Source organism: Mus caroli, unplaced genomic scaffold (assembly GCF_978045245.1).
Source record: "Mus caroli unplaced genomic scaffold, Mus_caroli_1 scaffold_9, whole genome shotgun sequence".
In the NCBI taxonomy this organism is placed as follows: Eukaryota; Metazoa; Chordata; class Mammalia; order Rodentia; family Muridae; genus Mus; species Mus caroli.
The window spans coordinates 116,837,101-116,863,829 of NW_028227264.1; the positions used below are offsets into that span (position 1 = coordinate 116,837,101).

The 26,729-nt window shown below is 42.9% G+C and overlaps 1 long non-coding RNA gene across 2 annotated transcripts; it reads left to right on the forward strand.

The window, feature by feature from the left end:
- The first annotated feature begins 19 nt into the window (after positions 1–19).
- LOC110303848 (uncharacterized) lies at positions 20–26,729 on the forward strand. 2 transcript variants are annotated; one of them, XR_015048564.1, is made up of 5 exons: positions 20–358; positions 4,447–4,588; positions 7,112–7,309; positions 8,868–9,107; positions 26,412–26,729. It is a non-coding gene; the product is annotated as an uncharacterized LOC110303848 (long non-coding RNA). The 2 variants fall into 2 exon arrangements; XR_002378968.2 differs by lacking the exon at positions 7,112–7,309.

Here is a 26,729-nt window from a genome sequence, read left to right on the forward strand (position 1 = left end):
CCGCCCCCGGGCTCCTTGCTAACGCCTGTGGTCCCGCGGGCCCCGGGCTACGCTGGCACCCCTTATTTTAACGCCTGTTAGGATCGCTCCCTTCCACTTAATTCTACAGGGGCCCGGAGAGTCTAGTTTCGCCGAGCCCAGAGCATTCACCGGCTTGCCAACCGGCCGGTGGTGTTATCCTTGCTCGCTTCTGTCCCGCGTGAAAATGCAGTTGACATTTATCGAAGGAAGGCTTACGGCGTGGCAGACAGGGCATTCATTACGCGATTCGGTGGCGTTAACTCATTTAATAACCTTCAAACTCCTGGAAATTGGTGCTTTTATTCTCTGTGTCTTACAGAGAAGGAAATCGGCCAAGGTATCGGACTTTACCACATATGCTGGCTCTTGGTTTTACTTTAATTTGTGGTATGTGTAGAACTCTCATTTGCCCCAAACAAGACTTTTCAAATTATTCAAAGACGGGAGCCAAACTGTATTTCCCTATATGGGTCATCCTTTGCACTTTAAACAAAGGCTGAGATGACGGGCTATGCAATCTTAGTGCCAGGATCCTGTTTCTTTATATTTCACCCTGGTGTGTGTGTGTGTGTGGTGTTCATCTCTGGATTGTAGACGTTAAAAATAATATAATGCATAACGCAATAGTAAACATTTCAAAGTACCCAGAACTGAGTAAGTCCACACAATTCTTATACCTAACCAGTAACTAGCAATAGAGAAGACCTGGGCACTTTTGAAACTCTTACCAAAGACAGACAGTATGAGAGCCTACAGAATCAGTGTCAGGCAAAGAAGTGAGACGATCTTAAAAGATTTGCTCTGTCACATAATCAAGAAATGTATCAAATATTAAAGGCAGGTTTTCAGTATGAAGCGAAGCCCCACAAGGAAGAAAAGGGTTCAAACCTGGCGAGCTATTTTGTTTCCAGCAGTCTAAAAAGGCTGAGGCAGGGAGAGTCCAGAGAGTTTATAGCCAGCCTAAGCTTTACAGTGAGTCTCCAGACAAAGGTGGCCAGGACTATGAAGCAAGACTCTGGTCCAAAAAGAAGGAGAGGAGGAGGAAGAGGAGGAGGATAAAAGGAAGGGAGAAAAAGAAGAGAGTTTCTTAGCATGCTTAGTGTCTGTTAAATACTGCAGGGACGAGTGTTAAGACAATCTGCTTTGAGAAAGGCAGAGTAAAAGAAAACCCCTTATTACAAATTTAAGATGCAAACAATGCCATCACTATTGCTGTATATAAAGTACTGCCTTGTGCTTTATGTAATTGCAGAAGTGTTTGTAAACACTTCCAGAATTCTCAAGTTCAAGCAGCCTTTCATGCCTCCTAGTAGACTGAAGAAGAAAAAAAAAAAAAAAAAAAAATGACCCCACACAGACAAAACTTAGGCTGTCTCCAAACCATTTACCATCTCCACCCCCCAATCCCAGACAGGAGCACGAGTGCGCGGGCGCGCGCGCACACACACAGAGCCCAGAGACCTAGTGAGGGGAACCCTCAATCACAGCCTGTCACGTAACTGGTAAGTGGTGAAGCCTGGATTTAAAAGTGAAGCTGTGTTCTCAGGTGCTTTTCACCACGCTGCCAGCAGGTCTCAGGCTTGAAAATACCTCGCAATCACCGGGAGGGCTTGTTAAACAAATTGCTGGGCCCCATCCCCAACCTTTTCACTCACCCAGGGTAGGGCTTCTCAAGGTGTGGCCGGCCTGGCAGCTCCGCATCACCTGGGAACGTATTAAAGATGCAAATTGCCAGGCCCCGCCCAGACCTTGTAAAGCTTTAACTCCAAGGATTAGACGGAACAACCCTAGTTTTAAGAGCCCCTCCTCCGCAACCACCCCGCCCCCACCTCGCATCTGATAAGACGCCCAGTTAAAGAACTACAGCATTCTAATAGCCTATCTTTTGCATATTCTTTTCTTAATTGTGGTAAATCTACAGCATGGGATTGTTGTTCTTTTTTTTTTTTTTTTTAAGATTTATTTATTTATTGTATGTGAGTACACTGTGGCTGTACAGATGGTTGTGAGCCTTCATGTGGTTGTTGGGAATTGAATTTTAGGACCTCTGCTCATTCCGGTCAACTCTGCTCACCCAGACACACCAGAAGAGGGCGTCCGATCTCATTACGGGTAGTTGTGAGTCACCATGTGGTTGCTGGGATTTGAACTCAGGACCTTCGGCAACCCGGGATTGTGGTTCTGGTTGGGAGGAGAGGAGAGGAGAGGAGTGTTAGTTCTGTAGTGCTGCGGATTCAAATCTGTCTCTAAGCCCATTGGAAGCAAATGCCACTGAGTTACAACGCCTAGTCAGAAGGAGAGAGAGAGAGAGAGAGAGAGAGAGAAAGAGAGAGAGAGAGAAAGGCTTCCTGCCTAACTAAACAACATTTTGGAACATTTTTATTCATCTTTTTTCTTTCCACGGGAGATAAAAATGGGGAAAGTGAGTTTTAATGGGGGAATTTTCTTTTCTTTTTTTTTTTTTTTTTGGATTTTTACTGAAACTGAACCAGATGATTCTGAGGTGGGCGTGGGGGTGGAGATGGCGAAACAAATCTTCCTTGAAATCTGCTCCGCGTTGAAGGCTTTACATGCGTTTTCTGAATCCATCTTCGATGTGCCATGAGGTTTTATGGTCTTACTTTTACAAATGAGAATAGCGGAGGCCTAGGTGAAGTAATTGACTTAAGGCCACATTCTTGTTCCCGGGTAGAAACAGCATTGCTCAAAGATCCCTCTAATTCCAAAGCTCTTGCGCGTCCCACTTTGTGGCTGGAGCCTGCAGAAGGAGATTCCAGCGGCTCCACCACCCCAGCCACGCAGCGTTGAGTAAGCGATTTAATCTTTATTTTCAATTTCTCCCATCTATAAATAATGCTATCATAAATCTGCCCTGCCCACACTAGAATGTCAGAAGAAATGAGGGAATAAAAGTGCTTTCAGCTCTTTGAAGAAAAACCAGTTTTTAAAAAAAAAAAAAAAAAAAGGCAAAGTATAGTATTGTGCGTTTAGACACACATTGCTCACGTTTGTAAGCCTGGGCTTTGGAGTTTTTGTTGTTTCTTCCCCGATTCATATAGAGGAGCGTCCCACTCCCCTTCCAAAAAAAAAAAAAAAAAGTGTTTAACTTCATTTGACAGTGTCTTCTAAAGGATATAGAAGCTGATAGAGGCTCTTATATGTTGTTGTTGTTAACTACGTAGAGAGCAGAAGGACTTGTGGACTTGTAACCCCGGTGTTTAGGCAGCCTGAACTATATATAGTAAGTCCCTGACTAAAAATCAAGGAGCAGGGGTATGCCTCAATGATAGTAGGTTTAACATGCCCAAGACCCTAGGTTACCCTGTCAAACTTGTAATTTAAGTGACACAAGGTTCACAGACCCCCCCACTTTGGTACCAAATGCTAGCCCACCTTCACCCTAAACACACATTTAATCCAAAGCTTGCTTTTTTTTTTTTTTAATCTTTCCATTTAAGCCCCTTCCACCCTCCTGCCTCCCCCCACCCACCCCTCCACCCCACCCCAAAGAAGACTTAAAATTCCTGTTATTTTATTACTTAGAAGGGTTTAGGTCTTAATCTTTATCTCAGGCCAGACTCCAGGTCATCTTTACTGACTTCATAGCCAGGTTGCACAAGCCCAGGGGGTCCTGTTCACAAAGAAGACAGCCTGAGTGCTGCTCAAGGGGGTGCCAATCACACAGACCCCATGCCTGGTGAAACGACAAGGCGAGAACCCAGTCTCTGCAAAGCACCTCTTCCCAGATCCATTAAGGCAGTTTGTTAAACAAAAGAGCTGTGCACTTCAGCGTCCACCCTTAGCCAGGCCTGGAGATAATGGCCGTCTTTGTTTATGTTTCGTTTGTTTTAACACAGGCCTGGGCCTTTACCACCCAGTTTACCCAGCTTGGGCTCCAAACTTCCCTGAGACATTTTTCACTGCCTACTCTGATACTGTCAAATCTCCCAGACTTAAGAGCCTTTTAGATGTTTCAGAGTTATTTTCAGACAGGATTTTACTATGTAGTTCAGGCTAACTTCCAATTCTTAATCCTCCTGCCTCCACCTCTCAAGGGCTGGGATTATGGACAAGTGTCACTATGCTTAACTAGAGTTTTGTTTTGTTTCGATTTAAACCTAAAGATGGTCACACATTGTTTACCTCAACTTTGATCCTTTCTTTGGCGCAAGTGCTTGAAATGTACCGCAAAGGATGCTACTCGCACTGTGTACAATACGTAAGTGTTTTATTCCAGGTGGGTGCAGAAAGGTTTGAAAATGGCTCTGGAACGTACGTGTCCCATCGTTTTGTACCAATAAATAAACATATAAAAATAAAATAAGCTCAAAAGTTGTTTTTTTTTTTAAAGATTTTTCCCTCTTTTTGGTTTTTTTTTATATATATATATATGTGTGTGTATGAATTTGTTCCCTGTGCCCACAGAAGTCAGAGGAGGACACTGGATCTTCTGAAACGAGACCTGTCCGTGGCTGTGAGCCGCCATGTGTGTCCTGAGACCTGAACCCAGATCCTTTGTAAGATCATCCTTTGCTCCTAACCACTAAGCCACTTCTCCACCCACAAGGTTTGTTTTATTCTTAATGATGCGTGTAGGTGTGTGTCTGTGTGTGTGGCTACGTATATTCGTGAGAGCCGCTTCCCAGGGAGTTCAGAGGCCTTAGAGGCCTTGGAACTTAAGTCTCTTTCCATTGTGAGCCACCCAATATAGGTCCTGGGAACACTTGGGGTCCCTGGGACGCTTGGGGTTCCCTGGAAAAGCAGTGCATGGTCTTCTTGGTGGTAACTGGTGGTAACTGGTAGCAGTGGTAGTTATTGTTGTTTGTGGATTTGTTGTGGTTGGTTTTTGGTTGGTTGGTTGGTTTTATATGGAGTGTTTTTCCCTCCATGATGCCTGTTTACCATCTGCATGCACTGCAAAGGGCAGAAGAAGGCATCCCCCTCACCCCCAGCCCCACCCCTACCCCCAGCCCCACCCCCAGAACAGGAGTTACAACAGTTGTGAGCTGCCATGTGAATGCTGGAAATTAAACCCAGTCCTCCAAAAGAGCAGCCATCTTAACCACAGAGCCATCTCTTCTGTTGCTTGGTCTTGGGGACAGAGTCTCACTATGTCTCCCTAGCTGGCCCAGCTGGACCGTAACTGACTGTGTAGACTGGGCTGACCTCAAACTCAAAGAGACCTGCCTGTCTATGCCTCCTGGGTGCTGGTACTGAGGACACCCAACCACCGTGCTCAGCAAGAACCACCGAGCTCTTAACCTCATAGCCATCTCTCCAGCTGAATCAATGCAAAGCTTTAAAACTGAGGTTCGGGATGTAGCTCAGCCTGAAGACTGCTTGCCTGCCATGGACAAACCTCTGGGTTTGACTCCCCAGGACCACATTAAAGATGTTGCTGTTGTTGTTGTTGTTGTTGTTGTTGTTGTTGTTGTTGTTGTTGTTTTTAAAGCACTGGAGTGCTGGTGCTTACCTGTAACCTCAGAATTTTGGAAGGAGAGGCAGGATAGCCAGGGATTCAAGACCCTATCTCAAAAAAACAAAAAAACAAAAAAACAAAAAGAAAATTTTTTCTGCCAACTCTTGAAACTTAAACTACTCTGACACACGTCTGGCACACAAACATCTGGCACAAGGCACCATTGTCTTCCTCATCAAGGTTAGTGAGTTGCTCCCTCTCATAAGTAAAGTGTTCACTGAAGACACTAAGTCTGGGGCCACCAGGACAGAAGAGAATATAGATATTTTAAAAGAAAGAGGTATAGACTCTTGTCATAACTATTTATTCCAAAGTACTTTAAGAGAGTCTGAAAGTAGTTTTCCTGGATACCAGCTCTTGAGAGCCCACAAAGGCAAGCACAGACAGCAAATGAATCAACACCAATGGATTTTGTTTTGTTGTTGTTTTTAAAAAAGATTTATTTATTATTATACATAAATATACTGTAGCTGTCTTCAGACGCAACAGAAGAGGGTGTCAGGTCTCATTATGGATGGTTGTGAGCCACCATGTGGTTATTGGGATTTGAACTCAGGACCTCTGGAAGAGCAGTCAGTGCTCTTACCTGATGAGCCACCTCACCAGCCCTTGTGGTTGTTTGTTTGTTTGTTTGTTTGTTTGTTTGAACAAAATGTGTAGCCCAGGCTGGCTTTGAACTCACTATGTAGCAAAAGATGACTTAAACCTGAGCTTATGAGGTGCCGGAGATGGACCTTTATGCATTTTAGATAAATACTGGAACAACTGAGCGACTACATCCCCAGATCCCTGCCACCAATGACGTAAGGGGGGTGTAGATACTAGTTGTCAACTGTATGGAAAAGAGAAAAGACACTCGGGCATGGTAGCGCACGCCTTTAATCCCAGCACTCAGGAGGCAGAGGCAGGCAAATTTCTGAGTTCGAGGCCAGCCTGGTCTACAAAGTGAGTTCCAGGACAGCCAGGGCTACACAGAGAAACCCTGTCTTGAAAAGCCAAAAAAAAAAAAAAGAGCGAGCCAGCGAGAGAGAGCGAGCCAGCGAGAGCGAGAGCGAGAGAGAGAGAGAGAGAGAGAGAGAGAGAGAGAGAGAGAGAGAGAGAAGACAATATCAGATACTTAGAAACAACTGTGTAAGACTGAGATCTGGCCATTCTGTTCCCTTTGTTCTGAGTGGAGAGCAGCCTTGCTGCTGGTTAAGGTAGATAGCAAGGAACAGAAGCAGAATAAGAAGACAGACAATCTGTCTCTGAAGGCGCAGTCTTAACCACTAAACTAATATTTATTGAGTCTTCCCCATGTGACATAGCCGTGATTGCCTCCCACCCAAAAGATGCTCAGTTTACGGAAGAATGCGCCTATCTGCTCCAGGGCTGTCTAGAGGAATCCAGAGTAAACCCACAAGGAGCTCCTCCCTCTGCTGCCCACGACACACTGACTTGTTTGTCGTCTTCATTCTGAAGCATACAAACCGCCAGACATCTGAAATTTTCTGAAATTCTCATATAATGCTTGTGGTGAAGTTTTTGTCTCTAACTGAAATTTATCACCGAGTTCTACGTCTATAGTGAGCAAAGTCTGTTTTGTTTTGTTTTATTTTGTTTTTCTCCCAGACAATGGATGTAAACCAATGCAACACAAGACTGCTATTGGAGAACCAGTGTCTGTAGTCACATTGCGGTCGGGTGGAGAAATGGGAGAGAGTAAAATTGAATCGTTGCGCTGGGTGTGGTGGAGCACGCCTTTAATCCCAGCACTCGAAAGTCAGAGGCAGGGGGATTTCTGAGTTCGAGGCCATCCTGGTCTACAAAGTGAGTTACAGGATACACAGAGAAACTCTGTCTCTGAGAAAAAAACAAAAACAAAAACAAAAAACCCTCAGAGGGAAGGGGCATCAATCTTTAACATGTTTTTGCATTTAATTTTTAATTAAATATTAAGAAAACGTATTAGACCTGATAATGTCCTTCAAAAGGGTTAAACTAATTAACCGGCTTGTTGCCAGGACTGAGTTATTTAAATCAGTGTGAAAGAGGCAGGGTTACATTTCACCTTCATTGATTTTGTTTGTATGTTTGTTTTATTTTGTTTTGTTTTTTAATTAAAGTGTTGGCCCGGGGCCAGCAAGATGGCTCATTGGGAAAGGGCGTGTGCCTGAGCACCAGAATTTGATAACTAGAGCCGACATGGTGTGAGGGGTGTCCTCTGATCCCTCGCTCCCCAACATACACACACACACACACACACATAAACACATACACAACCTATATCTTTCACTTTATTTTTAAAATGGTCACCCATCTCTCTCTGCCTCTCTGCTCCTCCTCCAAAATACACACGATAAATGCATCTTTATATCATAGAGATGTTTTGAGACATGGCTAATAAATGATTATAAAGCGCAGGTCTTTGAAGTATAAAGCACTGCATAATTACTAAATACTATAATGACCATCCTCATAATAATAGTAATTTTCAACCAACACACCAACCAGCCCCAGATGCCTTTAGTCACCTCCCAATTAGACAAAAGTGTATATGCCAACGATGAAATAAAGTCAAAATCATAAACCACAGACCAGTTCCATTCTCTCTCTCTCTCCTCTGCAGAATCCCAAGTTACACTGCCAGAGAGAGGCGGCTTAGCCCTGTGTGACCCTAGCTGTGCAACCAGTATGTGCAGGGCAAACTTCTCTGGCCAGTTTCTTTTATTTTTAAATCACATTTATTTAGCTAGTTGCTGGAAGTAGGCATTTTGCCCCCCAGTGCACATGAAGAGACCAAAGGACAATTTGAAAGAGAGTTAGTATCTCTTCCACTCACAATGTAGGGCCCAGGGATAGAGCTTAGATCTTCCTTCTTGACATCAGGAACCCTTACCACTGAGCCATCTTACCAGCTGGTGGCCTGTTTCTTTTCTTTCTATTTTTTAGATCTCATTTTGTTGTATGTATGTGAGTATACTGTCGCTGTCTTCCGACACACCAGAAGAGGGCATCGAATCCCATTACAGATGGTTGTGAGCCACCATGTGGTTGCTGGGAATTGAGCTCAGGACCTCTGGAAGAGCAGCCAGTGCTCTTAACCTCTGAGCCATCTCTCCAGCCCAAAGTGGTTTTTATTTTATTTTTATTTTTATTTTATGTGCATTGGTGTTTTGACTGCACATATGTCCATGTGAAGGTGCCAGACCCCTGCAACTGGAGTTACCTGCACTTGTGAGCTGCCATGTGGGTGTTGAGAATTGAACCCAGGTCCTCTGGAAGAGCAGCCAGTGATCTTAACCACTGAGCCATCTCTCCAGCCCTGGTGGTCTATTTCTTTAACTGTGAAAGGACAATTGAAAATGCCTAACTTGTGTTTCTGCAGGAGTTTAACAAAGTAATGCTAACAGAGTCCATCTAGAGGAATACTAGAAGAGCCCACTGAATGTTAGCGGTGGCTGTGACTGGATACAATGTATGGGTACAAAAGCTAACAAGGGATACTTTATCCCAAGAGAAACTAGCGTCAATGCTCACAACTTGAAGAATGATTTCAGCTCTCCTCCAGACCACCACGCCAGCATTTACCCTACAAGCCCTGCAGTGTGAAATTTAGATAGCACAGGTAATAGTGAATCATTTATTTTTCAGTTTAATGGCTGTTTATGTAATAAATGACGCTGTTTTGATTGTTATAGGACGGGTGTGAGGGTAAAATCTGAAAGCACCTCTTTACCATTAATGATCCCAATTCCCTAACTCCTTCCTCTCCGCAGCCACAACTACAGCAAATGATCTGTTTTACTGTAAGGGCCTGTGGAAGATCACCTACATTCCTACAAACAAAACCCGATATGTAGGCGCTGTGTGTGCTTATGACATATACACTTAAGGCCCTAGCAGAACAGGACCCCCCCCCAAAAAAATTGTTTTAAGAAATTAGCATTTTTATGGGTGAGATGGCTCAGTGGGTAAAGGCACTTGGAGTAACAACTTACAAGCTTGGCAACCTGGTCCAGAGGACGCCATGGGAGATGGCGAGGACCAGATCCCACAAGCCGTCCTCTGAACCCGCCCACACAAATAAATAAATAAACATAACTTTTAGAAGACTGCAGCATTTTCACAAGTATAGAGAAGTACAAATCAGAGTTCATTTGAACTTCCTTGTACTTACTTTTAATAAAACTTTCCTATTAAAAGGATATATTTTAAGTTATTATAATTATTTTGAGAACAGGGTTTCTTTCCATAGCTCTGGCTGCCTGTAACTTACTACGTAGACCAAGCTGGCTTTAAATTCACAGGAATAGCCTGCCTCTGCCTCCTATGCTGGGATTAAAGGCATGTGCTGCCACGCTTGGCAAAACAAAATGGAAGTATTTACCAGAAGCCATAAGCTCTTTAGAGCTTAGGTTCATTCTTCAGATGTTAATGCCAGCTTGCTCTGAGGCTGGAGACAGAAACTTGCCTAGCATGTGCAAGGCCCAAGCTTAATCTGCAGCACTTAAACAACACACACATGGCAAGTGGCAAGTTGCAGATACACTGGTGCTTGCTTTGTGAGTGGGACATGTGCAGTCATATTTATAACTATGAGTCTAATTGTTTATGCATGCTTGTCTTTTGGTAAATAGTTTTGCTTTATTTTTGTTTTAGAAATTAGGTGTCTTCTTTTATAGCCCAGCCTGATATCAAACTCTTCACCCCCCTGCCTCAACCTCCTGTGTGCTGGAATTACAAGCATATACCACCAAACCTGGCATGTATGTAATATATAACATATTATAATATTATATATAATGCAATAATGTATACCATATATTATGTATGTTACATATGTCATTTTATATAATATATAATAATATAACTCTGATTTTTACTTCTATATATTTGTGAAATTATGTCTATTTATTTATTTGTATGGGTGGGGGTCAGAGGACAACTTGTGGGGGCTGGCTGTCTATCTACCATGGGGTCCTAGGGTTAAAGATATGTATTCATTATATATAATATGTAATATATAATTATATATGTAACTAAATAGTATATGTAAATAATATAGATATTATATATAATTATATACTATAATATAAAATACATAATACTATATATCATATTTATTATATTATAATATTTTATATATTTATGTTATATACTCTAGATAATATATATTGTATATAATACATAATATACTGTAAATATAATATATTATATGCTTAAATTCATATGAATATAGTTATATATTTGTATTATTTTATACATTTATTACATATGTTATATTTGTGTATTTATTTATGTTTTATATATAAATATATGTATATATTATATAATGTATAAATATGTCTTACATCTATTTAATATATTAAGGTTTTCATTGACTTATTTATACATGTTTATGGAGAATAGTGTGATATTTAAATATTTGTATACAGTATCTAACAATATGATTGGTAATTGGTATATTCATTATTTCAAACATTTATCACTTCTTTGTATTAAGAATTTTCAAAATTCTTCCCACTGTCAGTCTTGAAGTATTAAGTTAGTAGTTATGCCAGGGGTGTAGCTCAGTGGTAGAATGCTCACCTGCTGCATCCAGAGCCCTAGACACACACACACACGCACACACGCGCACGCGCACACGCACACGTACACACACAGAGTCAACCATGGCTAGTTTACTGTGCACCTCTGTACCCATTAGTGTGTGAGTGATTGTAAACACTGTAATATTCACCAAGCAGTGAGCTACATCGGGAACTTGTAACCTGTTTGCCATTTTACCTCACTTTACCTTTTAAGCTATGCCTTTTTTTTTCCTTTCTTTTCTTTCTTTCTTTCTTTCCTTTTCTTTCTTTCTTTTCTTTTCTTTTTTTTTTTTTTTTTTGGCTTTCTTTTCGAGACAGGGTTTCTCTGTGTAGCCCTGGCTGTCCTGGAACTCACTCTGTAGACCAGGTTGGCCTCGAACTCAGAAATCTGCCTGCCTCTGCCTCCCAAGTGCTGAGGTTAAAGGCGTACACCACCACCGCCCGGCAAAGCTATGCCTTTTTAAGACTCCCGATGGAACCATATGCATTTCAAATACCTCCTTTCTTGGTAAAGCAAATTTCATTTTCCTTCATATTCCCTGGGCCATGTAATAGAATTCTCTGGCCATTTCCAGCGTGCTCACGGGCAAGGAATCCAGCAGACCAGGTGCTTTCTGAGTGGTGACTGTGGACCGATGCCAAGGCTGTAGAAGTGTGACTAGCACAGAATTCTCAAGTTGCTCTGAAGCAGCAGAAACTCACGTGCAAACTGTATGTCACCAAGGCAGAGGGTCTCACCTACAAAGATAGAGCACGTGTGGTGACAGTATTGGAGAGCAGAGACTGGAGTGTTTCAGGAGAATGCTCCCTGAAGAAAAAACCAAATGACCTTTGGAGAAAGAAGAAAGGAGACTTAAGCAATAAGTCCTAGCTACACATATTTAAAATGTTTCTCTTCTGGTAAATTAACGGCGAGCTTTCATTACTCCTACAGAGAGCTCAGTGCACTTAAAAAGATACATAGGTATGTAGAAACCCGAAGTGATTTCTAATTTTAAAAATGTTTATTTGAAATATCCCTGGATCTAAACCACTGCAAATGTTTATTGCACGATTATCATGAGCAAGATACAGGACATTACAAAGAGCACCAAGAACTCTGAGTCCCAGAGGAGAATAAAAATGCCAGCTGTGGAGATGAGCTGTGGGCTCCTAGAAAAAGAGCCGAGAGGCTACAAGGCACCCAAGGCACCTTGTGGTAAGTGCAGAGTGAGTAACAGAGCCGTTAATTTGGGGAGACTGCTTCCATCACTCATGACCAACCAACTGTCAGATGGAACGTAATGTTTTAAAGGATTTGTTAAAAAAAAAAATGTATAGAAAGTGTGAGGGCATCAAAGAATCCCAGCATTTTCTTTTTTAAAGTGTGGCTATAGGAAAGTTCAAAGCTCAGGTAGTAACCCCCCTACCCCAGCCTCCTAAAACCTGGGATTACAGGGACAATTCGCCATACCTGGCCTCCAATGAGGCTGTTACTTCAAAGAGTGGAGCTATATGGACTACCGTGGAACAATCTCCAAGACAGCTCTATCTCACACTTCCCCTCAATCTCTTAAAACTGATATACCCCAGGAGCCTGATGTAGCTGTCCCCTGAGAGGCTCTGCCAGAGCCTGACAAATACAGAGGTGGATGCTCGCAGCCACACACTGAGCTGAGCGTGGGGTCTCCAATGAAGGAGTTAAAGAAAGAATTGAAGGAGCTGAAGGGATTTGCAACGCTATAGGAAGAACAGCAATATCAACCAACCAGACCTCCCCCTCCCCCAAACCCCCAGAGCTCCCAGGGACTAAGCCACCAACCAAGGAGTACCCATGGAGGGACCCATGGCTCCAACTGCATATGTAGCAGAGGATAGCCTTGTTGGGCATCAATGGGAGAAGAGGCCCTTGGTCCTGTGAAGGCTCTATATGCCCCAGTGCAGAGGAATGCCAGGGAGGTGGGAGTAGGTGGGTGGGTGGGGGAGAACCTTCATAGAGCAGAGGGAGGAGGGATGGGATAGGGGGTTTCAGAAGTGGTGGTGGGGAACCAGGAAAGGGGATAACATTTGAAATGTAAATAAAAAAAATATCCAATAAAAAAAATAAGCCAAAACCAAAACCGATACACCCAGAACTCAGTTCTTTCTCGTCTCCTTCATCTACACTTCCTCCATTGGTGATCTCATCCAACTTCAAGGATGTAAACATTGTCTATAATGTAAAATGTCCACACAGGTTTCCCAAAAAAAAGCATTTAGAATGTTAAATTGAAAATGTTTCCTGGGACTTCAGAGATGGCTCAGCTCTGCCGACTGCTCTTCCAGAGGTCCTGAGTTCAAATCCCAGCAACCACATGGTGGCTCACAACCATCTGTAATGAGATCTGATGCTCTCTTCTGGTGTGTCTGAAGACAGCAACAGTGTACATATATATAGTAAATAAATAAATCTTAAAAAAAGAGAAAAGAACCGAAAAGAAAGAAAATGTCTCCTCTACTCCAATGGTAGCCAAAAGAAGAAACTACTGCCCAAGGGCTGGTGTCCTGCCCTGCAAACAGACTTGAAAGTGAAGGCTCTTAAAGTTGAATTCATGCTACAGCCTGAGGGGAAAAAGCCCTGGGGACAGAGCAGAATGGTGTGGAATAAGGAATGGAATAAGGAAGCAGACACTATTATAAAGTGAGGGCATGGGAGAGGTGGTGGGGGAATCCCTGGTCAATCTCTCTTACCTCTCATTCATTCTAATGTTTCTAGGATTAAGAAGCTGACATCATTTGACTTAGGTTTCAAATGAACGGCACAGGGACATTGGGATAGATGACAGAGGATTCTGCAGAGTGATGGGCAGAACAGTATCCCTGAGGTTCAAAGCAACTGTAGCAACTCCATGTTTCCAACATGTTCGTTTCTACGACACACTCTGCTTTTCACGAGGTAAAATTCGCAAAGAATTCTCTTTCCATATTGGGAAGGCCAGGCTACTTTTATATGGTTGCAGTTCGCCCTCCATTCTGCATGAGCGTAAACACATAAAATGTTTATACATCCCTCCAATCTATAGAGAAATCACTTTGGGGACTGGAAAACAGACTCTTTACAGACGGGGAGGATATGAGGGAAATGCCCTCAGTGTGCTGGCTCGCAACTGCAATGTCTGCCCAGCACTGTGCCTTCTGTCAGAACGGGATGCTCTGCTGAAAGAGCCCTTGTGTGTCAAGATTCAAAACGGTCTTGTTTGCTCCAGTCGAACAAAGCTCTCACAGACAGTGGGATCTGCGAGGGCAACCGCCAAGTGTATTAAGCCAATGTTCCCTCTGCCACACTGCGGATAGTTTATCGTAATGGCACTTCACACCTTCATGTATAGAGGCTGGTGTGCCGGTCTCGCGGCGGATCCTGCACAGAGCCCCTCTGACTTCAAAGGAAATGACGTAGAACAGAACCCCCAGGTATAAGGAGAAGCAAGAGCGTTTGCTCTTCAGAAACTGGACCATTTTGTCTGTTTGCTCTCATTCTCTCTACAGAAACGGCTAAATTTATTTACCAAGTATCCAAAGGCAACTTTTCATTTCAACAGCTTATGAATCGTCAGATATATGAATATTTATTGGGAAACTGGAAACTGAACTGTTCTAGTCTTTAAAAAAAAATGAAAGAGGGAAAGGGGGTTGTACTATAAACTCATCCTAACCCCACAGTTTTCTTGCTCTGTAAGCCCCCCAAGAGGCAGAAGTGACTTAGGCAAGCTTAGGAGTTCTGTTGTACTGAAAGCCACCAGGATGCAAACACTAAGGAAAGAGAAAACAAAGTAAAGAGAGAAGGAAGAATGGGGTGGGGGTGGGGTGGGGGGAATGAAGATGTGAGTGTAGTGGGGCAGTGGTGGCACACGCCTTTAATCCCAGCACTTGGGAGGCAGAGGCAGGCAGATTTCTGAGTTCGAGGCCAGCCTGGTCTACAAAGTGAGTTCCAGGACAGCCAGGGCTATACAGAGAAACCCTGTCTCGAAAAAAAAAAAAAAAAAAAAAAAGAAAGAAAAGAAAAAGAAAAGAAAAAAGAAAATCTGAGTGTAAATCAAATCTCTAGATAGGGAGTCCTTTCTAAGCGGAAAAGCAAAGAGAAATCACTCATGATTAATAGACTTAACTACCAAAAAAATTAATGTTTCTATGTGTGAAAAATAAAAATAAGATAGACTTAAGTGGGGAATAAAAAGTTGGAGCAATTTTGGAAGGCATAAGAATAATATTTCTAATGTATTAGAAATTTCTGCACATTAGCTAAAAATAAAGCAAAATAAGTTCCATATGGATGGAGTTAAAAGGAAAACTTTTTAAAACTCTCTAACAAAAATAAGGTATAAGTAATATCCAGCCTGTGGATACAGAAGGGAATATTAAGCCTAAAATAGTATACAAACTATAAAGAAACATATCAATATATTTAAGCATATAAAATTTAATTTCAGGAATAAAAGATACAATTAGAGCTTTACGAACAGCCCAGTCATAAGACATGTGCTGAGGGGTTTAAACTCTGGGTTTGGGCTCTGTTATATCAAGAAAGAAAAAAAGAAAATGAAAAAACCCCTTTAAGTTAACGTAGAACATATTTGCAACAAGCAATTCTAAATTTATGAAAAACTCAATAAAACTGATTTTAATTATATATATATATTCGCTTCAGGCATCACATCTCATTCTAGATGGTTGTGAGCCACCATGTGGTTGCTGGGAATTGAACTCTGGAAGAGCAGTCAGTGCTCTTAACCACTGAGCCATCTTATCAGCTCTGTTTTGTTTTGGTTTGGTTTTTGGTTTTTCTCCCCCCCCCCCTCCTCCCCCTCCTCCTCGTCCTCCTCCTCCTCCTTCTCCTTCATGTGCATAGGTGTTTTGCCCGCATGTATGTCCGTGAACCATGGTTCCTGCCTTATGCCCACACAGGTCAGAAGAGAGCATCAGATCCCCTGGAACTGGAAGTTATAGAGGAGCTACCATATGGGGTCTGGGAATTGAACTCTGGTCATCTTGGAGAGCAGGCAATGCCCCTAGCTTCTGAGACATAGTTCCAGCTTGTTTGTTTGTTTGTTTGTTCATTTATAGCACCGAAGCCATGCAGGCAGGTCCATATCTTAGCACTCAGGAGGCAGAGGATTGCAAGTTGAAGGTTAGTTTAAACCGTGAGAACCTACATAGGAAAGAAAAAAAAAGTAAATAAAAGCACTAAAGTTTCTTTAGGAGAAACAAAGAATTCAAATGATTCACAAAGATATAAATTTCAGTGGCTAACAGATGTTTGAAAATGATCAGTTACTCATAAACAACAAAATCAATAGGGTGCTCTATTTTTTTTTTCTTTTAACTTCATATTCGCTATAACAAAGATGAGTCTGTGTGCTGTAGCCCTCTCCAGGACAAGTAAATGCTGTGAAAAGTGACTTCAAAATGTCAACAAAACAAAGAGCAGGGGAGATCACCTAGGCAGAAGAGTGCTAGCAAGGAATGCATGAAGATGTGAGCGTGGACCACCAGGACCCGCACTCAAACAAACAAACAAGTGTGTTGATATAAACCTGAACTCCCAGGGCTGGCGAGGCAAAGACAGGAGGATGCCCAGGGCTCACTAGCCAATCCGGCTAGCCAATCGCTGAGCTCCGGGTTCAGTGAGAAACCCTGTCTGAGGGTGTGACTTAGTTGATAGAATGCTTGCGTAGCATGCGCAAAGCCGAGGGTTTCACCACCAAGACACAGAAACTGATGGTGTTCACCTGTCAGGAGGTGGCAACAGAAGTGGTCAGAAATTCAAGGACATCCTTAGCGAGGACCGCCTGGGTTAAATTAAGACCCTGTCATTAAAGCCGGGCGTGGTGGCGCACGCCTTTAATCCCAGCACTCGGGAGGCAGAGGCAGGCGGATTTCTGAGTTCGAGGCCAGCCTGGTCTACAAAGTGAGTTCCAGGACAGCCAAGGCTACACAGAGAAACCCTGTCTCGAAAAACCAAAAAAAAAAAAAAAAAAAAACAACCCTGTCATTATAAAGTATAATGGAGAAGAGATTGTGGAAGATTCCCAGTGTTAACCTCTTCCCTCCCCCATTCCCCAACTCCCCTCCACATGTTCAGAAAGGAGGCTCTCCACCCTTTCTAGAGAAAGGGCAGGATCATGGGACCAGGCATGCAAAGATCTGGCTGATCTGGTAAGAGAGCAGCCTAAAAATGTCTGAAGACCGGCCCGATGGAGGGACTTAAAGCAAACTGCAAGAATATTGAGGCTAAGAAGGGTCTCAGAGAAGGAACACAAGACTGGCTGGGAATGTGGCGTTGTAGTAACGGATTAAAATTGAAGTGGTCAGTGCGACTGTAAGATGTTCTTTATCTCACCGGGCATGGTAGCCCATACCTTCAATCCCAGCCCTTGAGAGGCAGAGGCAGGTAGATTTCTGTGAGTTTGAGGCCACCCTGGTCTGTAGAAACCAGTTCTAGAAGAGCCAGGGCTACATAGAGAAATCCTGTCTTGGAAAACAAACAAACAAACAAATAAGCAACTAAAAATTATTTTCTTCATCTTTAAATCTTTGCTTATGTATTATTATTATTATTGTGTATATGACAGGCATCAGTGAGGGCACCACAGCATGTATGTAGAGTCAAAAGACAACTTTTGGTAAGAAACTCCAGAACAAACTCTGGTCATCATAACCAACAAAATTCCCTCTGACACAAACTACAACTGTTTACATAGCGTCTGCCATATTCCTTGTAGTTGATATGTTTTCGACAAATTAAAAAAAAAATCCACAGAATATATATGACTACATGCCAATGAAAATTTTTTTAAATATATATGAAAATATTTACATAATGTTTCTATATTTGCCTAGCGCTTGAGAGACCAGCCCTGGTCGAGCTCCAAGCCTGGAGAATAAACAAGTCGACAAACTGACTGCGTTCTCAGTACCAGGGATTACAGGGTAGAACAGAAGATTCTATTTTCCAGGGTTTTCATTGTCGTTGTTTTTATAACATTTCTATTTTGTGGTGGAGTGGTTTTGGGGAGGGTACAGGGTGGTTATGTGGGTGTCAGGATGTGCAACTTGCCAAAGTCATTTCTTTCCTTCCACCAAGTAGGTCCTAGGGACCAAACTCAAGTTACCAGACTTGAGCCGTCTTTCCTGCCTTAAGAAACAAACAAATAGGGCTGGAGAGATGGGTCAGTGGTTAAGAGCACTGACTGCTCTTCTAGAGGTCCTGAGTTCAATTCCCAGCACCCACATGGTGACTCACAGCCATTTTTAATGGGATCCAATGCCCTCTTCTGTGTATCTGAAGAGAGTGATAGTGTACTCATATACATAAAATATATAAATCATATATAAATATATATAATATAAATATATGTATATAAATATATAAATAAATTAATTTTAAAAAAAGAAACAAACAAATAAACAAACAAAAATCCCTATTTTTATTTTTCTAACAGTGTCTCTTAGAGCCCAGGGTAGGCTCAAAATTTCTATGGAAAGTATGTGAATTATTGGTCACTGTCCCTATCTCCCATGTGGTAGCATGGGTTGTGGGCCACCGTTCTGGTTGCTGTGATAAACACTTTCAGCAAAACCAATGAAGGAAAGAGTTTATCTAGCTTATACTTCTAAGTCACAGTCTGCCGTGGAGGGTCGTCAGGTCAGAAACTCTAAGCAGGAGCTTGAAGGCAGGTGTGCTTGCTATCCAGTGAAGCGTTCACAGCAAGAAATACGGCAGAAGCCAAGGAGGACTTTCTGATGACTCACGCATACTCGCCCTCAGCCAGCTCCATTACACAACCCAGAACCACCTGCCCAGAGACCACCCACAGCCGCCACCTTCCTACATCAACTAACCATCAAGATAATCCCCTACAGGCAGGAGCACGGGTCAGTCTAATGTAGGCAGTTCAATCAACTGAGGCTCCACTCCTGGATGACTCTAGGCTGCGTCACTGACAGATAAAACTAACCCAGGCAGCCCCCATGCTGGGTTCTCACACAGTTTACAACCTAGAGGTAAATTAGACTTTGCAACAATGCACAATTAGAGCTAAGGTGGAGAAGCACCTGGGGAGAAGCCCTTACTGAACAGGCTCAAGGAAGAACATCACAAAATAAGCTTTAAAGGCCCTGCTGTCTTAGCGAAACCTGAAAGACTGGATGACCTGGTCATCTAAAATGCAGTGGGGGTAGGTCAGAGGCAAAGTAGACCAGATGTCTGAAAATGAGGCAGAATGTTCAGCATGCTTTAAAAAAAAAACAAAAAACTTTAAAAAGGCTGTGGGGGACAGATCTCTCTCTCTCTCTCTCTCTCTCTCTCTCTCTCTCTCTCTCTCTCTCTCTCTCTCTCTCTCTCTCTTCAGGAGTCCGAGCAAGTCCAGATAAATAAGCTAACATCATTTAACCCTTCATCCTGAGGAAATTCAATGAGTACTGGACATTTGCATGCAGTAGCAACGTGATAAATTTTACGTTACATAAAGGTCATCCTATTCGAGGTGTGTGTAAGGGATGGAAAACCCAGAGTGAGAAGGCTGTAGCAGTGATCCAGATGGCAAGAAGTAGCTGAAACTAGGGTGTCAACAATGGGATATAAAAATATATGTAAGGTAGATTCGAAGGCTGTTTGAGAAGTGATGATAAAAATTAGCATGCAAATAGTTTGATAAATTATATGATGACAAGCAGTTAAATATTTAGAGGGGGAAAGATCTTATCTCAAACTATACCAAAATTAGCCCGCGGTCAATGAAAGATCTGAAGCTTTAAGAATGAAGATGTAACACTTCTGGGAGTGCTCTGGTCTAGATGGTTCTCTGAAGTACTCCAGCTATTCCACTTATGCCAGGGGGATGAAAGCTGGTGTCCTCCAGAGACTGTGACATATGGGCTGTGGCCTTGAGGAGATGGAGGGACAAGGACACAACAGATAGTGGCTGAACACAGCTGGCCATAGAAGTGGCGCTTGAGAGGCAGAGGCAGGCGGATTTCTGAGTTCGAGGCCAGCCTGGTCTACAAAGTGAGCTCCAGGACAGCCAGAGCTATAAAGAGAAACCCTGTCTCAAAAAACCAAAAAAAAAAAAAAAAAAAAAAAAAGTGGCGCTTGTACCTGTGACATCTCCAATGTTATCCTTGGGTGGAAATTTTGAAATGATATCCTAAGACCTGCTTTGGGATTAGTGGTCAGAGTCAGAATGTGGGCAGCCATAAAATAGCTAGATAAGGCAGGCAGAGTGAGGGAAATAGGGGAAGACTGTAAGCCAGAACCAACCAGACACACACACACACACACACACACACACAAAGGTGAGTCTAAAGGCTGTTTGGACATCCTGCTGATGGATAAACGGATGAGCTGGGAAATCCAGACTACACAAAGATTATACAGCACACACTTATGTGGGTTATTGGTTTCTGGGTTTTTTGACACAATGTCTCCTGTAGTACAAGCAGGCCGTAAGCTCACTGCATAGCCAATGACCGCCTTACATTTCTGATCCACTATCCGTTCAATAAGACATCACTTTCAAACATTGGTGCTTCCTTCTACAAACTAACTTTGCCTTCTTTGGGATTAAAGGTGTGTGCTAAGGCTGAGCCACACATCACAGCTAGAAACAGGTGGTTGTTTTGTTTCGTTTTGTTTCAGTAAGTAACACAACCTCTGGGTTCCCGGTGTGGTCAGCTATCCTGCAACACTTCACTCATCTGAGCTTTTGCTTACTCTGGCTTCTTACCTGTCAGATAGATGGGTTGTTATTGTTGTTGTTTGGCTTGGTTTAGTTTTGAGACAGCATTGCAATGGAAGATGACTTTAGACTTCTGGTCCTCTCACCCTAATCTCTGAAGTGCTGAGGCTGTAGGCACGAATCACAATACCTGCCTTGGGATTATATATATATATATATATATATATATATATATATATATATATATATGTTTTTGTTTTTTGTTTTCGAGACAGGGTTTCTCTGTATAGCCCTGGCTGTCCTGGAACTCACTTTGTAGACCAAGCTGGCCTCGAACTCAGAAATCCACCTGCCTCTGCCTCCCGAGTGATAGGATTAAAGGCGTGCGCCACCACGCGGGCTTGGGATTATATTCTTAATGAAAAGCAGTCATCTACTGTGTATTGGATCTCATAGCTTCCAGCCCTAGCCAGGGACCACCAACAGGTACAGATACAGACAGCTCAGCGGGCAAACATTTGCTTAGTGCCCCTTAAGGCCCAGGGTTCCATGCAAGGACAGAGAGGGAAACGTTCTTTATTTTTCTGGGTATCATTGGTTTTCTTCTCTTAGCTGAATTTTTTATATTACCATGAAGCCATGCTTTCATGTCTCTTTTTTATGTGCATTGATTTTTTTTTTTTTTTTTGTCTGCATGTATGTCTGTGTGAGGATGTCAGATTTCCTGGAATTGGGGTTATAGACAGGTAGGTGCGAGCTGCCATGTGGGTGCTGGGAAGAGCCGCCAGTGCTGTTAACTGCTAAGTGGTCTCTCCATTCTGCCCCTTGAAGAACGGCCTGCCTGTGGCCGTTGTTTCTTAAGTTTCTCTTTCTGCTCTGCCTCCTGCCTGTATTAGTCAGGGGCTTGTCCCCTAACTCAGTCCATTTTGGACTATGATAATAGACTACCACAGGCTTTGTTGCTGAGGCATAGAAACAAATTCGCTCACAGTTGAGGGATAGCGTGGGTTGAGCCCCTTCTTGATGGACATCCCATGGCAGATGAGGAGAGAGAAGGCAGAGGACAGACAAAATGGAATCAGTCTTGTCCTTTCGCAAGGAGCCCATCTGGCAAGAGTTTCATGGGTCCACCATTAAGGGCATGGCCCTCACAGCCCAATCACCTCTTAAAGGGGTCTCTCTCTGTTTCTGTCTGTCTGTCTCTCATATAGAATAGAGTGTATTCAGGGCATGGGGAGGGGAGTTAGCAAGGTAGTAGAGACAGAGAAAGGCAGAGAGAGAGAGACAGAGACAGAGACAAGAGGCCGGCCATGAGCACATGGCGGGGGCATGGGGGAATGGGGAGAGAGGGGAAGTGGGAGCAGGAGGAAGAGAACAGAGCGAGAGCCAGAAAAGGATTCTCTTACTATCACTAAAATGGAGATTATTTTACAACATGTTTGGAAAGGGCATTCAACCCCCCCCCACACACACACACAAACAAATCCAGTGTCTTCTATTATTCTCCATATCAGCACATCATTGATTTTCTTGTCAAAATCACCAAAGCCTCTGACACTGCTGAATCCACTGAGTGATGCTAGATCTCCTCCCGATCGGCCATGTGTGAGATTCCATCTTCTGGAGAGATATTTTCTCTCTTGGCGTCCATGGTTTCCTCCACTGCTCCTCCTCTGTCTCTTGACTCTTGCTTATTTCCAAAGCTTTCGAACGCTCAGAGAGCTCAATTTTTGGATTTCTTCTCTTCAGTGTTTTACCGTGCTCACGGCAGTAGCTTAAATTATGATTTACGACCACTTGTTCCTCCTCTTCTACAAAGATTATAAATCTGCACTCTGGATTTATCTCAAAATCTCTCTTCTAAGCAGAATATGCAGCTTGGCTTTATTGCAGGGCTGGGCTAGTTTTGTGATGGTTAACTGCCAAATGAACCCAATGGCTAGAAGGCAACTGAATCAGGCCGAGAACTGGCCACTCACTGGAGAAAACTCTGTAATCCATGTGAATGTAACAATGGCATAAAATCCACTGAGATTTGGGCTGTTTGTCTCCTTAACAATTTTGACTAACAAAGCTCCTATTTATTGGTTGACTTAGAGAGAGGCTCTCAGGTAGCCAAGGCTAGCCTCAAATTCACTGTTGCAATTTGGTCAACTTCTGGTTTTCCTACCTCTTCTTCCCAGGTGCTGGGAACCTAGGTGTCCACTACCATTTATGAAACTGACTTTAAATATTCCTGAGTTCCAAGCTCATAGATACAGTTGCCCGACACGGCATCCACATTTGATGTCCAAAGCTGATCAGACTCAGCAGATCTACATGTAAGCCCGTGCTCCTTCAGACACACTGGGCAACTTGAGTCTTTCCATTATTAACTCCCAGAAATATCAACATTCTAAAGTCAGAAACATTCAGGAAAAAAAGCTTACAGTCTTCCTACTTTCTCAGTTTTGCTAATTTCCCATGTTGACTCATCAGTGACTCTTGCCACTTTTATGTTGAAAATCAATTCAGGCTCCGAAAACTCCCAAGCTGTGACCTCCATTTCCTGGTCACTGCAAGTGACTCGACAGCCTTCAGCAATGGAATGTCAAGCTTTGCTTTGTCCTTAATCTGAATTCTTCTGCATTTTTGGAGAAACTTTTTCTAGACAAGAAAAACAAGAGCTACTCAAAAACTACCCAAAGAATGCTATGCACCTTCAGGTGGGGTGTAGATAACCGGTTGTCTTTTAACTCCCTTTAATCACACGTTCCCGCCTCTATCTCCATCTGTCGCTTAGTTCAAGCTGCCCCTTATCTTAATCCTTATCTTCACCCAGGATATGGTGAAAGCCATTGAGTTTGCTCCTGTTTGTACCTCCCAGTGGGCTTTTTAAAAAGTAATGATGTTGTACCTCGGCTTTGCTCAAACTTTCCTTTCTTCAAATAGCTCCCATTCCACCAAGAAGGAAAAAGCTGTCATTGTATCAAGGAGGAAAACGTCATTGTAGCAGCCTCCTTGCTAGCACCAGCATTCCTTTCGCTAGGCACCCACAGCTGCACAGCTCACAGTAACTGTGAATCCCAGCTGTGGCCACGCCCAGCTTTTCCTGCTCCCCTTAGGCCACAGTGACATCTTCCGCGTTCCTTACACATTCATTTGTGCTGTCACTTCAAGGTCTTTGTGTGTGTTACTTTTGTGCTCCTTGGACTTCAGATCTTTGTTGATATCATTGTTTTATTTATAGATTTATTTATAGATTTATTTATTTATTCATTTATTTTGGTTAGTTAGCTGGTTGGCTTTTAGAGACAGGATTTCTCTCTGTGGTCCTGGCTTTCCTGGAACACACTCTGAAAATCAGGCTGGCCTCGAATTCAAAGAGATCCACATACCACTGCCTTTCGAATCCTGTGGTTTCCTGTCTTCTTCCTTTTCCTTTCTTTCTTTCTTCCCTTCTTTCTTTCTTTCTTTCTTTCTTTCTTTCTTTCTTTCTTTCTTTCTTTCTTTCTTTTTTCGTTCTTTTCCTTCCTTCCTTCCCTTTTTCCTTTCTTTTTCTTGAGCCCAGGTCACTCAACAATATACAACTTTGAATTCCTGATCCACCATCCACTTGTCGCCACACCTGTCCCCTAAGGTGTCTTCCACCACATTATCTCTAGGACCTGCTGCTTTCTAACCTTAAGGATTTTACTCACTGTCTTCTCGACAGTGAGACCTTCCAGGCCACCATCTTAAATTACCCCAGACCCACCATCCCTCATCCCTACTTCGCCCTCTATGGCGTTCATTACAGAGAACCTAAAATTTAGTACATAATAAATTCTGCTTATTGTTTCCGTGCCTACACTAGAATGTAAAATGCTTCATGAATTTCAAGTGGGTTTTTTTTTCCTTTGGTTATTGTTCATCATTTACTTCATTGTGGTATTTTCTGAGAATAGTAAATGTTCAAAAAAATGTCAAAAATATCAATATAATTAACCAAGTATAATATCCAGAATATATAAAGTACTACTTGATGTCAAAAGCAAATATAAGGGCTAGGGTGTAGCTCAGTGGTAGAATGTTTGCTTAGGATACACCAAGCCCTGGATTTGCTCTCCAGCTCAGGGAAGAGGGGTGGCCAAGATAGCAACTGAGGGACCCAGTGCTATGAATTTATAGGCAAAATGTGTACTCAATAACCCTAAAAAAGGGATTCTCCTTGCTGGCTGGTGATAAGGCTTCATGGGAGAATACAACAATATTTTTAATGTGTGAAGAAATGAACTGGTAATCATAGTCTAATTAGTTTGAATGTGCATATATTTTATATGAAAAAACATTACCTTAAACACTCTTCTTTTAAAAAAAATTTTTTTTGATGTGTATGGGTGCTTGGAGTACATGTATGTCTGTGCACCCTATGTCTGGTGCTCTCAGAGGCCAGAGGAGTGTGTCAAATTCCCTGGAACCACAGTTACAGATTACTGTGGGCTAAGTCACTGGGTGGGTGCTGGGAGTCGGGCGTGGATTCTCCAGCGCACTGAGCCCCGGAGCTGTTTCTCCAGCCCCAGTGTTACCTACTCTCTATGCATCAGCCAAGTCCATCCCACAGGAACTCGCCTGGGCTGGCTCCAATATCCTTACTTCTTAGGTGAAACTCGAATTCAGGGGGGTGGACACATATTTTGATATGTTCATTCACCACAGAGGTTCTAGAGCCCGCACACGCAGATCCAGACCCCGCCCCCTCAGAAGTCTGTCCTTGAATTCTCTGCGGTTCAAACTCTACTACAATGCTATAGGCGGAGCCCGTTCAGCTCCGCGGAGGGAGATAGTATGCATCTAATCTGATCTAAGGTATGAGAGGGAAGGAGTGTCACTTCTGATAGGTAAAAAACAAAACAAAACAAAACACAAAAAAACAAACAAAAACCAACCAACCAAACAAAAATAAACCCAAAGGCACAGAAAGTAATGATTTTCATACGGAGGAAAGCTGTGACGTTTCTGAGTAAGGTAGGTACTTTCTAGACGATTCCCCAACGATTCTCCTTCCGGGTACTCGTGGACTGGATTGAGAGACTTGTTTCTGAGCAACAAAGAATACAATGAAACCTGCAGAGGCGTTCTGATTCCTGCCATGAAATTCTAGAAGTCTCCATTATACGGGGGGAATGGTTAGAACCCCAGATCTTCTCCCTAGCCTTGCCCCTTCTGTGGAGAATTTGGAGATTGTCTGGATAGACACTCCTTGTAACATCCTGGTAATCAGCAACTTCAAAATGAAAACAAATGAACAAAACCAGTACATTCATCAGACTGCTTTGCGTCTAGGCTTTGGAATATAAATTCGGAGTCCACAATTCACTGCGCTTGGGCATGAGAAGTTACGCGAGGCCCACTATCCTGTTCCTTTCACTGTTGCTTCTGGTAGAGACACATCAAATACAACGAAGGGAGTTTCTGTTCCGGTTCTGGTTCCGGGTCTTAGATTTGAGGATGCCGGAGCACCCTGTAGTGTAGGTTAGGCAGCTTGATGAACATCAGGACCCGGGTAATGCAGTGTTAACTTTAACTCAGTCTCCTCAAGATCTAGCCTCGCCTTCCTTTTAAGTCCTCTCAGTGAACTTGGTGACTCATAGTTACTTGGATCTAATTTCTTTCTGTCGCCCACAGTATCTGGATCATTTTCTGTTTCCTTTAGTGAAGGTGGATGATAACGCCATCACTGCATGGGGGATGGGCTGCGGAGAGTGCTGGCTATCTGCAGAGAGCGCCCCTGAAATACCCCTGGACCCTGAGACAGTTGAAGAATCAGAAAGTCTGAGGATTGATCGAGAAGATCTCTAGCCTTTAATACTAGTGGCCCTGGACACCGGCAGGCAGACTTACTTCATGGAGGAGAGGAGAGTCTCTGTCTTTGGGTCCACTAGTGTCCTCAGAGAACAGCGTTTGAGGAGACAGGGGGAAAGTCCTGCCTAAAAGAACTGCACA